Here is a 14,006-nt window from a genome sequence, read left to right as displayed (position 1 = left end):
AAGAATTCCAAGCACTCACATAAACGTCGGGTGTTGAGAGGACGAGGAGCTGCTCCTATGTGAGTGTACATGGAGTAGGTGTGAGCTAGCTGGTGCTGAGAGAATTTATGCCAGGAGAGAAAAAAAAAACAGATAACTGTGACTGTGGCCTTATGTGAACCTCCACCACTATTACACTAAATTTACTATAAAACTGTTAATTGGATTTGCTACGTTCAGTAAAGCAGACATCATCAATCCTTCCTGGTGTGTCTAGAAAAGTACTTATTCTGTGTAGACTCTATTTATTCTACTAAGGAGTCCCATCAGAAGAAAGGAACAGTGGCGTCACCCGTGACAAACTTGGATTTGCAGGTAACTTTGACAGTTACCATTTCTTTTCCTCCCAACTCCCTGTGTGGCAACGTGTTCAGGTACCGGGCTACCCGTAACTGGGGAGAGGGCAGTAGAGCCACCGTGACAAGTGACCATCTCTAACCCCCTCTTCGGCCTACTCCGCAGACGCTGCACCTGAATGCTGCCTTCCTCGACTGGATAAAGACTGCGTGATGCAGTCGAAACATTGTCACCTTATGTGGACTCAATAAAGATGGAATACTTTTAGAATGTGAGTATCTTGCTTTGGTACCCCTTCATATAAGGACTGTGAATGCTGCCTTCCACTAGGTGGAGCTGTAGAGGCATTGGTCCATCTCTCCATTTGCATATTTCTCAGAGGATCATGGGTGGTCTTATAAGTCTCATTATACAATCTAGGTGCTCTCCCTAACGAGAAACGCTATTCAAGCAATTTCACACCAACTCCCTATATAATAATGGCATTTTATGATCTTGATTGTTGGGGGAAGGGCAGACTCTATACTTCTTTGGCGACAAATGATAAAAGTTCCCATTACGCCACTGATCTGGACTGTGGAATAAATTCATGCGAGGAATATAGACGGTCCCAGCTGGATGCTGCTATAATAGTCCTTGTGGGACTTCCTATAGAGCAGAACATGATCGCACTCTGCGGTGATGTACGACTTTGCATTTACAAAGGGACATTAACGGGACGTTGACACACCGCCAAGAGGAAGAGATTGATTTATGGCTGCGACCGTCACGGAGTGCGGCAGGGATCTCATTGGTGTATTGTCTCCAGTATAGACACTAAGACAAGGGGGGCCGTGTCCAGGGCACTGGGTGTCCAGAGGGGCACTGATACCCTGGCCAGGTAATATAGAGTGGCATGCTTACATATTCTGCATTGGGGCACAGGAGCTTTAACCCCTTAGTGACGCGGCCTATTTTGGTCCTAAGGACGAGATTACTTTTTTGGGGATTTCCATCTCCAATTCTCAAACGCCATATTCTCTTATGTTTCGGTTGACACGACTCTATGAGGATTGGTTTTTTTGCATGGCAAACTAGTTTTTCTTGGTACCATTGTTGGATACATATAATGTGAAGCTTTTGTTATTTTTTTTGTTTTTACGGTGTTAATCAAGCTGACATTTTAATTGGTACCATTTCTGGGGAAGACAATGGCAAACCACCCCCTAAAAACAGCCTGCCAAGAGAACGTCACGATGTGACATCACCCTAGGAGTCAGTCATGGCTCGGTGCTGCACCAGGGGGCTTTACCGTTACCAGGGTACATGTGTTATTGGCTTTTTATTGCATTTTTTGAAAGCAAAATGAACTAAAAGAGCATTTGGGCCCAACTTTTTATCTTTTTTATTTTTTTATAGCATTTGCTGTGCAAGATACAAGTGTTCAATCTATTGGACGGGTCATTATGAGTGCAGCGAAACGCGTCGGACATATTTGGATTTACTTGTTAATAAAAGTATGTATTATTATTCAAGGAGCCTCTGATTGATTTAAGTCAGAAAGGTCTCTCTGGAGCGCTGGATCTTTTTTCTTTTTCTTATATCTTCAGCAGGAAACAAGTCCGATCTCATCCCCGGGTGCAAATTTGGGGAGGCTATTAATAAGAATCTCATCTATTTCTGGAAGTCTGGAGATGTCTAGGGGGAAATATTCCAATTCTCATCATTATTAATAAAGGGTCAATCCAAGGAGAGACAGAAATGTCTGACAGGTGGGACATCCCACCGATGAGACCCACATATATCAGAAGGATTGGGGTCCTGTGACCCCCGTGTAGCCGTAGCTCTACTTAGTGGGGAAAGTAAATGGGTGGAATAGAAGAGGAGATCTCTCCTTTTATGGAAGATCCATTACACGCTGACTGGCCTCTTTATTAGACCCCCCGCCCTCTCAAGATTGGCGCTCCCCTGTATGGTAATTCTCCCCGTGACCCCGAAGTGCAGCATAAAGTCACATGACAAGTTTTCCGCGGATCAGTTTCAGTGTGAATCCACATTAGATGGGAAAATCCAGCGATCGGAGCGACTTCCAATGAGGCCGGTCATCGGTGCTAGACTAGCCGGGGTCTCACCGCCAACCGTGGGGGGTTTTCTCATCTAACGGGGTGAAGAGTATACAGAGAATGGCGCGCTCAGAAGAAACATCCAGCGAAAGGGGATCCTGAGGACGGAAACAACTCATCACTGAAAGGGGTCGGAGGAGGATGTCAGGAATCGTTCTGACCAACAGGAGCTGCACAGTCAGCTGAATACAGGAGCTCCAACTAACGTGTCCGAATGCACAACTCACCGTTCCTCCGCACAAATGGCTATAACAGCAGATGACCAGTTCCAGCGCCATTGTGTCTAAGAGAAACAGAAAGACTCCAGCGGGCAAAAGAGCGCAAAACTTGTATCACTGAGCAGCGGGAAAACATCTCCTGGTCAGACGGGTCCAGATTTATGTTGCTCATCGGAGGGCAGAATTTGGCGCAAGCAGCATGAACTGTTGACCCCTTCCCGTTAGCTAGTCAGAACATGTCAGCACCTCCATCTAATCTGCAACAACTACAGTAAGCTCCTGTCCGCAGGGGCCGATATCATCATCTAGTAGAATCTACACCACAAAGAATTCCTGCAGTTCTGAAGGCCAAAGGAGTCCAGCGCTACTAGATGGGGGTCTCTAATAAAGTGGCCATGCAGTGTAGTTCATGGAAAGATGCCAATCCTGATGGCGAGATTTGAAGGGGTGTAATTCCATTAGAGGAGTAGGTGACGACCATGGGGGTGTAATCGGAGTGGGTCTGGTATAAACCTGTTGGCTTACTAATTCTCCACCGCATGGGAGGATCGCTCTAGGCTGCAGGCAAATGGATAACAGAAAAATCAGTCCTGATATGGGACGAGTCGACCCCCCACCCCTCCCCCGCTGTAAAGGGGTGTCAGTACCCAGGCGTTCTGTTACTCAGACTATCACAGCTTCTCCAATACTTGTCTGATTTTCGGATGGGAGTAGCACATGCCACTGGTCGGTGCTCAGCACATTGGACAGCGCCCGGACGGGCGTCTGATGTCAGTTGTGCCCGCGGGTCGCCGGGTGCAGTTGCTCCACTTGTCACTTTCCAGAGTTTTGTTGGTCTTTCTATAATAAGTTTGTGGATATATAGGTCATGTGATATATAGGTCATGTGATATATAGGTCATGTGACTTCTGTAGACCAGGATCAATGCTTCCCCATATCTGGGACTCCGTGTCTCTTTGGCTTTCATTGATTTCTTCAGTTGTAACGTAGAAATAGTAGAAACGGATCGAAGCGCCTGATCCACCGCGTGCGGGAAAACACTTTCATATATCTTTACATATCTGATTGGTATTTGGCCTCTGGCTGTGGAGGAACAGGAGCGAGTTCAGCTCTGCAGGCAGATCTCCGGCTCGGGGTCACGATTAGGCAAGTGTAGTCAAGAAAACAGATCAAACAAAACTGATACCTGCACCCAGTGCCAGTCACTACACTGATGCCTGCACCCAGTGCCAGTCACTACACTGATGCCTGCACCCTGTGCCAGTAACTACACTGATGCCTGCACCCTGTGCCAGTCACTACACTGATGCCTGCACCCTGTGCCAGTCACTACACTGATGCCTGCACCCTGTGCCAGTCACTACACTGATGCCTGCACCCTGTGCCAGTCACTACACTGATGCCTGCACCCTGTGCCAGTCACTACACTGATGCCTGCACCCTGTGCCAGTCACTACACTGATGCCTGCACCCTGTGCCAGTCACTATACTGGTTGTCTGTACACTATTGAATACACTCTATAAGTTTATTGCCATCCATATCTTGTGGGCATGCACTTATTGTCTGATAGATTTGGGTCACACTACTGGTACCCTATAAATACTGTCATTCTGTATGTGGCAGCCATGGCTGGCCTTAGCTACATGCAAATTGTGCGGTTGCAGTGGGATGGGAGCCATTGTCCCCCCGTAGATTCACCAGGCCAGACGATCCACTTTCTCCAAGTAGCAGCATTTTGTGGAGCTACATGAATCATCCTTCTCCTGGCTCTGGCTCCTCCCCTCTAAATGCTGCTGTCTGCTCATTGGTGCCCCACAGCACGTTTGATTATTTCTGTTGCTGGATTTATAATATGAGCTTGGTTTGAGGGTTGTATTTATGTACTGGGCTTGCTTCTGATATTGTGTCTATGTACTGAGATTGGTTCTGGGGCTGTATTTATGTCATGAGCTTGGTCGTGGTGCTGTATTTATGTATTAAGCTTTGTTCTGCTACAGTATTTATTCACAGAGCTCTTCTGCTTCTGTATTTATGTACTAAACTTGGTTCTGGTGTTGTATCTATGTTATAATTTTAGTTCTGATGCAGTATCTATGCTATGACCTTGGTTCTGGCACTGTGTTTATTTATGGAGTCTGGTTCTGGTACAGTATCTATTTACTGAGCTGGCCTGGTGTGGGTATGCTGCTAATTTACTGCTGTCTGTAGAAGCAGTATACAGGCAGACTGACTATCAGTGCAGTATATATATATATATATATATATATATATATATATATATATATATATATATATATATATATATATATATATATTATGGCAGGTAAGGGAGGTGCCAAAACAATCCTGCACAGAGAGCCATCATTTCACTACTTGGTGTGTAAATCGAGTCAGGCAACTGCAAGCAGATTTTCCCCATTGACTAGGACTAGAGATGAGCGAACGTACTCGTTTCGAGTAATTACTCTATCGAGCATCGCTATTTTCGAGTACCTGGCTACTCGGGTGCAAAGATTCGGGGGGCGCAGGGGGGCGGGGTGTGGCGTGGTGGAGCGGGGGGTAGCAGTGTGGAACAGGGGGGATCTCTCTCTCTCGAACTCTCCCCCCACTCCCCTTTGCAACCCCCCGCTCACCCACGGCGCCCCCCGAATCTTTTCACCCGAGTAGAGAAGTACTCGAAAATCGCTCGAGTGAAAAAGGGGCGTGGCCGAGTAGGTTCGCTCATCTCTAACTAGGACTAAGCCTGCAGCTGAAGTACAAGGCTCATCCTCAGAGCTCTGCCATAGACTAATGTGTCAGACCCACATCAGCATGGATCTGTGGCCATGTAAGTGAGGCCCTAGATGCAGTTCAGGTGGCATGCTGGTTCTCATTGAAGAGAGTTTTATTTTCAGGCAATGCTTCCTGGGAAATAGATATACAAATTAGCTCATGTCAGCCAATCCACAAACTCCTCTGAAAAGAAAAGCAGCCGATCTGTAGACCGCTATGATTTCCGCTCAGTTCCCGCTTGACACCGTGATCATTTGTGGACGCCGCGGTCACATTGTGATGTTGCTTCACAACCCAATGCCGAAACGTATGAAATTAGTAAGTAAAATATCTGCAATTATCCATCTTCACCCCCGATCCTCCAAGTCTGCTTTCTCTCTGTCTAATCAGGATAATGACATCCCGCACAGCCCGTCCTAATCACCTTCATCAACCAATTCATCAAAATCCGATACATTTCTGGCCAGAAAATAAGCCGCAGCTTCAAAACCTCCGTCGTCTTCAACGTTAGAGACTGTGACAAAAATATCCAAAGTTACCGTTATCAAAGAAACAGCGCAATCCAAAAACACACGCGACCCAGGGACCAGCAGTCCGTAGGACATCTCCATGCTAAAGGAACGCACACCCCGCCCCTTTAATTAATATTGGCTTTATAGTCAAACATAAAATCCAAGAACTTTCATATTTTCATTGGCATCAACTCAAAATTACAAAGTAGAAAAAAAGAAATCTGTGATGGAAACCGTCAGCAAGCTGCTGATGACAGAGTGGTTATGATGCATTTACACATCTACTGCAGGCTGTAGGCTCCATAACACATTACTATTTACTGCAGCTCATTGACCCAACATGCACGGGAGGTACTATTGTACCTTGTCACCTCCGGAAGTTTAGATAGATAGATAGATAGATAGATATGAGATAGATAGATAGATAGATAGATAGATAGATAGATAGATAGATAGATAGATAGATAGATAGGAGATAGATAGATAGATAGATAGATAGATAGGAGATAGATAGATAGATAGATAGGAGATATATAGATATATAGATAGGAGATAGATAGATAGATAGATAGATAGATAGATAGATAGATAGATAGATAGATAGATAGATAGATAGGAGATAGATAGATAGATAGATAGATAGATAGATAGATAGGAGATAGATAGATAGGAGATAGATAGATAGATAGATAGATAGGAGATAGATAGATAGATAGATAGATAGATAGATAGATAGGAGATAGATAGATAGGAGATAGATAGGAGATAGATAGATAGATAGGAGATAGATAGGAGATAGATAGATAGATAGGAGATAGATAGATAGGAGATAGATAGGAGATAGATAGATAGATAGGAGATAGATAGGAGATAGATAGATAGATAGATAGATAGATAGATAGATAGATAGGAGATAGATAGATAGATAGATAGATAGATAGATAGGAGATAGATAGATAGGAGATAGATAGGAGATAGATAGATAGATAGATAGATAGATAGATAGATAGATAGATAGATAGATAGATAGATAGGAGATAGATAGATAGGAGATAGATAGGAGATAGATAGATAGATAGGAGATAGATAGGAGATAGATAGATAGATAGATAGATAGATAGGAGATAGATAGATAGATAGATAGGAGATAGATAGATAGATAGATAGATAGATAGATAGATAGATAGATAGATAGAATTATAGATAGATAGATGATAGATAGATAGATAGACATGAGATAGATAGATAGATATGAGATACAGAGATAGATACAGAGATAGATAGATAGATATGAGATAGATAGATAGATAGATATGAGATAGATAGATAGATAGATATGAGATAGATAGATAGATAGATAGATAGATAGATAGATATGAGATAGATAGATAGATATGAGATAGATAGATATGAAATAGATAGATAGATAGATAATTTGACTATTTATCTATCTATCTATCTCATATCTATCTATCTATAATTCTATCTATCTATCTATCTATCTATCTCATATCTATCTATCTATAATTCTATCTATCTATCTATCTATCCATCCATCGCTCTATCCTATATCTATACACGTGGCCATTGGCTCGGCCACAAGCAATTTTTTGATGCGTGAGAAATTGCATAAATGAAATTCATGAGACTCCTCAGCTCCGTCCCTTACATGTGGCTGTGGCCCCTTCCCTGCGGGGCCCCTCTGTACATACAGTTTGCCCCGGCATCACACAAAGTTCCTTCTCGTTGACAAGTTCCTGTGTTCGGAGCCGATCTGAGTCATCGCTCTCATTATACAATGGATCCGTCTGGGTCCGACTATAAATATGTATGCTAATAGTCTGCCTGCGATTATTCCGGCTGCGGCGCTGTTCGCCCAGCTGGTGAGCCTCCTACTCCGTGAGAGCTAGCGAGGGGGCAGAGATCTACATAGAGGAGCTGTGGACCTGCCAATGATAGAACCCAAGCTTGTAGTCCTGCTGCAAAGCACAGGTATCCAGTGAGACTTCAGCAGGGTCAGTGCCACGTGTCAAAGTCAGCTCTGCTGTATCCAACAACCTTAACCCCTTAATGACACGGCCTATTTTGGCGTTGAGGACCAAGCGATTTTTTGGTATTTTTCCATCTCCATTTTTCAAAAGCCATAACTTTTTAATTTTTCCGTGGACGCGGCCGTATAAGGGCTTGTTTTTTGTGTGGTGATCTGTAGTTTTTATTGGCGCCACTTTTGGGTACATAGACTATATCGTACATTTTTTTTTTTATGATAACAGGGAGAGAAAACGCATCAATTCTGCCATAGATTTCTTCTTCTTTTTTTTACAGCGTTAATCATGCAGCATAAATGACACACTAAATTTTTTCTGCGGGTCGGTACGGTAACAACGATACCAAAATTGTTATATTTTTTTCAGGTTTTTACACTTTTTTGCAATAAAACCCCTTTTTTTTTTTAAATCTTTTTTTTTTTCTCTATAGCTGCCTTCAAAGTCCTGTAACTCTTTTATTTTTCTATGAACGGGGCTCTATGAGGGCTTATTTTTTGTGAGACGAGCTGTAGTTTTATTGGTACCATTTTGGGGAATGTACGGCTTTTTTGATCACTTTTATTGCATTTTTTGTGAGGCATTTTGCCTCTGTTTTTTAGCATTTTTTTTACGCTTTTTGTCGTACAAAAAAAAAGCGTGTTCAAACTTTTGTACACGTCGTTACGGACGCATCAATACCCAATATGTGGGGTTTTAATTTTTTTCCCCTTTTTTATGCTAATATTAGAAAAAGCATAAAAAAGGGGTGTTGTTGCATTTTTTTCTTACATTTTTCTTTTTTTTACACTTTTCTTTTCTTTTTTTTACACTGTTTGTGTCCCTCTGAGGGACTTTAACCACTGCCCTGATGATCGCTGTCATAAGGCATGGCAGAGCTACTGCTCTGCCATGCCTTATCGCTTGTACAGCGATTATAGGCACAGGCAATACAGGACGCCAGTGTCTGGCGTCCTGTTGCCATGGTGACAGGCCGGGCTCTCGCGATGACATCGCGAGTGCCGGCCGGAGACACAGAGGGAGCGCGATCCCTCTGTGAACTCTTTCCCTTCCGCGATCTACTTAGATCGCGGCAGGGAAGGGGTTTACAGCGGGGGGGCGCATCTCCAATGCCCCCCCCCCGCTGTTGCAGCGGGACGCCGGCTGTGACTGACAGCCGGCTCCTGCTGCGGGATAGCGCGGGATCTTATGTGATGTCGGGCTATCCCCAGGACGTACCGGTACGGAAGGGGTTAAACTGCGAAAACTATCAAGTAGAGCTGTCTAGCTCAGCTGATCCATATCAGCTCTGCTACAAAGGATAAACTCATCTCTGCTCCTGGGGCACATTGCCCTCTGCTACATTTGACAAACTCAGCTCTGAAACATAACAATACAGCTGCAGTGTTCAAATTCAGCACTGCTACATCTAACAAGCCTAGAGCTATTATATCTGATAAATGTAGCCCTGCCACTGTATATCTGACACACTTGGCACTGCTACATCTAACAAGCTGAGATTGATCATATCTGGTAAATGCAGCCCTGCTGCAGTATAGCTGCAGACTCAGCACTGCTACATCTGAAAACCCCCGGCTTATTATATGTGATAACATCAGCTTTACTGTATTGGATATTCCAGCTCTGCAACATCTGATGAATTCAGTTCCGCTCCTTCAGACCAGCACAGCTCTGTTACACCTGACAGGTTCAGCTCTGCTACATCCTTAAATAGACTGCGTCATTCTCTGTACCAACCCTGCATGCATTTGATTCAGCACTCCAGCTCCCTACATTGTCTCCGATCTTCTACAGTCCTCAATGGACCGTCCGGAGATGCAGCAGAGTCCAACCTGTCAGCACTGAGAGGTCCCACTCCAATATCCAACTGCACACGACTTTTAGGTTGTAAGCTCTTGCAGATGGGCTTCTCTTCTACCATTTATGTTTTGCACTGATGTAGCAGAGCTGAGTACATCATTTGGTACAGCCGGTGTTAATATCATCATCCAGGTATTATATGCTCAGCACTGCAGTTGTATCTATAGAGTTATCTCAGCAGAAACACTTCAATGACAAACTCAGCTTCACTGCACCTGTATCTGCTCTGGTTATTGGTTTGTGATCCTATGTTAGACCCGCGCATGGGATGTGATTCTGGGGTGAATTCCGCACTAAAATCCGTTTCGTAATCCACACTCTTATATCATTCAATTGAAGACTCCAGAAATTCATTCCGTAGTTCAAATCCATGCATATTCGGGGCACCCCTACGATGAGGCGACCTGAGTCTGCAGCCCGAGGCAGCAGTCTGCAGGACTTGCTGTAGGTCCAATATAGGGGCCTCAATTACTATGGGGCCACTATTAATATTGGGGCCACCATGGGGGTCACTATTACTACTGGGGCACTATGGGGGTCACTATTACTACTGGGGCACTATGGGGGTCACTATTACTACTGGGGCACTATGGGGGCCACTAACGGACGTCACTATTACTACTGAGGCCACCACGGGGAGCACTAATATTACTGAAGCCATTATGGAGGTCACTGTTGCTACTGAGTCTGCTGTGGGGGTGCGTCACTATTAGTACTGAGGTCACTATGAGGGTCGTTGCTACTACTGTTGCCACTATTGAGGTCACCAGAGCTACTGCAGCCACCATTGGGGTCACTATTATTACTGGGGCCATTAAGGATGTCACTATTGCTATTGGAGTCACTAATAGGGACACTATAACTACTGGGGCCACTATGAGGAACATTATTAATACTGGGGCCACAATGGGAGTCACTATTATTATTGGGGCTTTAATAAGAGTCTCTATTACTAATGGGGCCACTACTGGGACCATTAAAAGGGGCACTATTACTATTGGGGCCATTAAGGGGGTCACTACTACTCTCACTTCAAACGAGTCTCAGTGGTTCAGATATGTGTTGGATATCTTGTGTATTGGCACTTTCAATGCCTGTAAAATTAGTTGCCTTTTTGCAAGGGGGGTTGGGGGAGGGGGGGGGCACTATTTCACACTTCGCCTCAGACAGCTAAAGGGCTTGGGGCATCCCCAAAAAGAATGGGATTTGGCCTGCAATACCAAGCCTGGCCACTATAGTAAGAATGGAGCTGTCTGCTTTCTGCTGAAATCAGCATGAGTATAGTGGCCTGGCAAATAGCTGATAGCTGGAAGACCTGAGCGACGGACCCCTGCCGATCTACCATTGATGACCTGTGTTGATGATGGTGGTTATTATTCTTTTCATTATTATAGTTATTATATTAAAGCAATATTAAAGTAATAATGAAAAAAACCTATAATGTAGATACACTAGTTATATCAAAATATCCAATAATATGGCAAAAAAGGTGAAAGCAATAAGCTAATAACAAAGAAGTCATATTAAAAACAATAAAGCAATAATATAATGTATAAAACATCAAAATATAAAGAATTGTAGACAAAATATTACATCATTGGAATAAAAATACTTCGGACATAAAAATATAAGATTTAAAATAAAAATAATAAATATTTGATAAGTTTTGACGTAAATAGATACATAAAAACTGCATCATAGTAATAAAAATGTAAATGACATAAAAGAAAAGTCTAAAATATTCATGTAAAATATGAAGCAATAAAATGTAAAAAAAATCAATCAAAATATAAAGAAAATAACAACTGTATAAATCTTACATCATAATGAAAAAAATACAGGAGATAATAAAAAACATTTAAAATAAGAATATAAAAAATAATACAATAACGTAAAAAAACAATCAAATATATTAAAAGAATCAACCTAATATATCTAATAAAATACTAATGACGTAATAAAAGTATAAAATAATAATCATCCAACTGGCAATGACCAAATAACGCACCAGTCATCCCCAGAACACGCCGGCTGCTTCCTCTCCACTCATTTCCTGCATTTCTTTATTAAGCAGAGATACAAAGTAGCCAATAACTATTCCGGATGCTACATTGTATCCGCTGCGCTCCACATATCCTACACAGTGATATGTATCCATATGATGGCTGAGCACATATCAGCATGAGGATACATTGTAACCAGGGATGAGCGGAGAGTTACAATGTTACTAGTTGGATGCTGAAGGTTAGGGGGGGGGGGGGGGGGGCATTAGGATCAGATGCAATCATCTCACTTGCCACAAGTCATTGGGAATGGCTCGGCAGCGATGAGCGGGGATGATGGGCTCCCAGTGTACTTGGGAAGGCTTACCTGTCTCGATTGACCTCTGACTACCGCAGTATTCCTGCTCCTCCAGTCCCCTGCGGGTTCATAGGACGAACCCGCGGTTGGTGCTGGCAGCCTGGGATGGGGAGGCAATGGATGAGGGCAGAGCGTCGCTCCACTGCTAGAGATGCAGCCTGTGTTGTAGCTCTGGGGAGAGGGAGCGACGAGGAGCGATGAGGCTGGTTCTCGCTGTTGCCATGGTTATTGAACTCGGAGAGATCTCTGAGCAACAGCTGCTAGATTGGACTTAACAATGCGGGGCTGGAAAATGCATCTGTTCTATGGGAAGAGTGCCGGCCTGCGCCAACGGTGGCCCGTGGGTCGTAAGGGGTTAAACCGTAGCGGACGCGGCTCTACACCTTGTACAAGGCCAGGCTGCAGCAGAGATGGATGGCTCATACTAATAACCCTTCCATCACCAGAGTGCACCCAGGCAGCCTGCATTGCACCCACAGAATATGGGAAGTCAGAGCCGCTTCTGGAGTGGTGGGGCTGTTTATGGGAAGACCACCGGGGTGTATGCACACGGCAGGGGTTAAATCGTGCATTCTGGTAAATATTAGGTCAATATCGGATACGTCTTGCACAAGGCCAGGCTTTGCTACAAGATGGATAGCAGTCAACTAGGTGCAACATCCATAAGGCAAGGATGTCAGGCAGTACCCCTACCTGCCTGCAGGGGGCAGCATTTCAACTTTCAGCTCAAGCAACAAACAAGGGTAAATGCCCCCCTGTAGCTTGCAGAGCTGATATTGCAGGGATGCTCCAAGACAAAACTACCAGTCAGGAAAAGGCATCCGTCCTTGAAGGAGACCCCCGCCTGAGTGTCTGGGGGCTCGTGCACAAAGGAAGGGTTAATCTGGTGCATATTGTATGTGACTATACATTGTACAGGGCCCGGCTCTGCCCTATGGAGGCTGCAGGATGCACCGTGCCTAATACCGTCCCACTGTAACCCTTTCCTTGCCAGAGTGTGGCCCAACCAGCACAGCCTGCAACGCGCCCAATTGAAGCCGCACATCGTAGCCGCTGCCATATTGGTCCGAGAAATCCAGGAGTCGTTTACACGGGCGGTTAAATTGTGCGCGTCGAGTGCGTTGCACGATGTATAACACTCGCACGCAAATACACTGAAGCGCTGGCCAATCAGAGCAGAATGTCGCATCTTAGACCACCAATGCGTCAAGCAGTCAGAGAAGTGGCGCGGCCATCCTGGTTTACCCGGGACCAGAGCGTTGATTGGAGGCGACATTCACACGGGCGCTTTTACCGGGCGCGTTCTATCATGGCCAAAACTCGCACAGTAAAAGATCCCACACAATCGGATGACTTTATTCGGTTTTTCCCTTGGACCGACAGCCCGCGTTTACAAATCGCCGCACGTCCTATTTTTGTGCGATTCTCGTTCAATGATTTTCTGTGGGCGTTTTCAAAAAACGGATCGCTGTGTGCGTGCGTCTGTTGGTAATGTTCCTTACTGGGAGGACCAGATGAAAAAAGAAACCCAGACCTTGAGGGGTTTTCTTTAACGCACATGAAAAACGGACGTGAAATAAACGCCAATCATGCATGAAAATCACAAAAATGCATTAAAAAAATACATAAAAATCCCATTAACGACGCACGAAAATGGTCCGTTTTTCGCTGCCCAAATTGGCCCTTGCCGTGTGAGTACAGCCCCAGTGCTGCAATACCAAACAACGCAGGGGCAAGAATGGCGCTGTTTTGGAGTACAAAAAAAACTTTGAATCCCAGATGATATTGTGAGCTCAGA

General features: G+C 44.3%; 1 protein-coding gene across 1 annotated transcript in view; it reads right to left on the bottom strand.

Annotated features, from left to right (window-relative positions):
* The window catches only part of FAM135B (family with sequence similarity 135 member B), a 205,691-nt gene extending 193,434 nt beyond the window's left edge, over positions 1-12,257 (bottom strand). Inside the window, exon 1 of the mRNA XM_066578914.1 lies at positions 12,218-12,257. The gene's annotated coding sequence lies outside the window, so the exon portion shown is untranslated. The remainder of the gene's footprint in view (positions 1-12,217) is intronic.
* Between the last annotated feature and the right edge of the window lie 1,749 nt (positions 12,258-14,006).

Source organism: Eleutherodactylus coqui, chromosome 9 (assembly GCF_035609145.1).
Source record: "Eleutherodactylus coqui strain aEleCoq1 chromosome 9, aEleCoq1.hap1, whole genome shotgun sequence".
NCBI lineage: Eukaryota > Metazoa > Chordata > Amphibia > Anura > Eleutherodactylidae > Eleutherodactylus > Eleutherodactylus coqui.
Note: the sequence above shows the minus strand (reverse complement) of the source record. Positions and strands in the feature narration are given on the sequence as shown.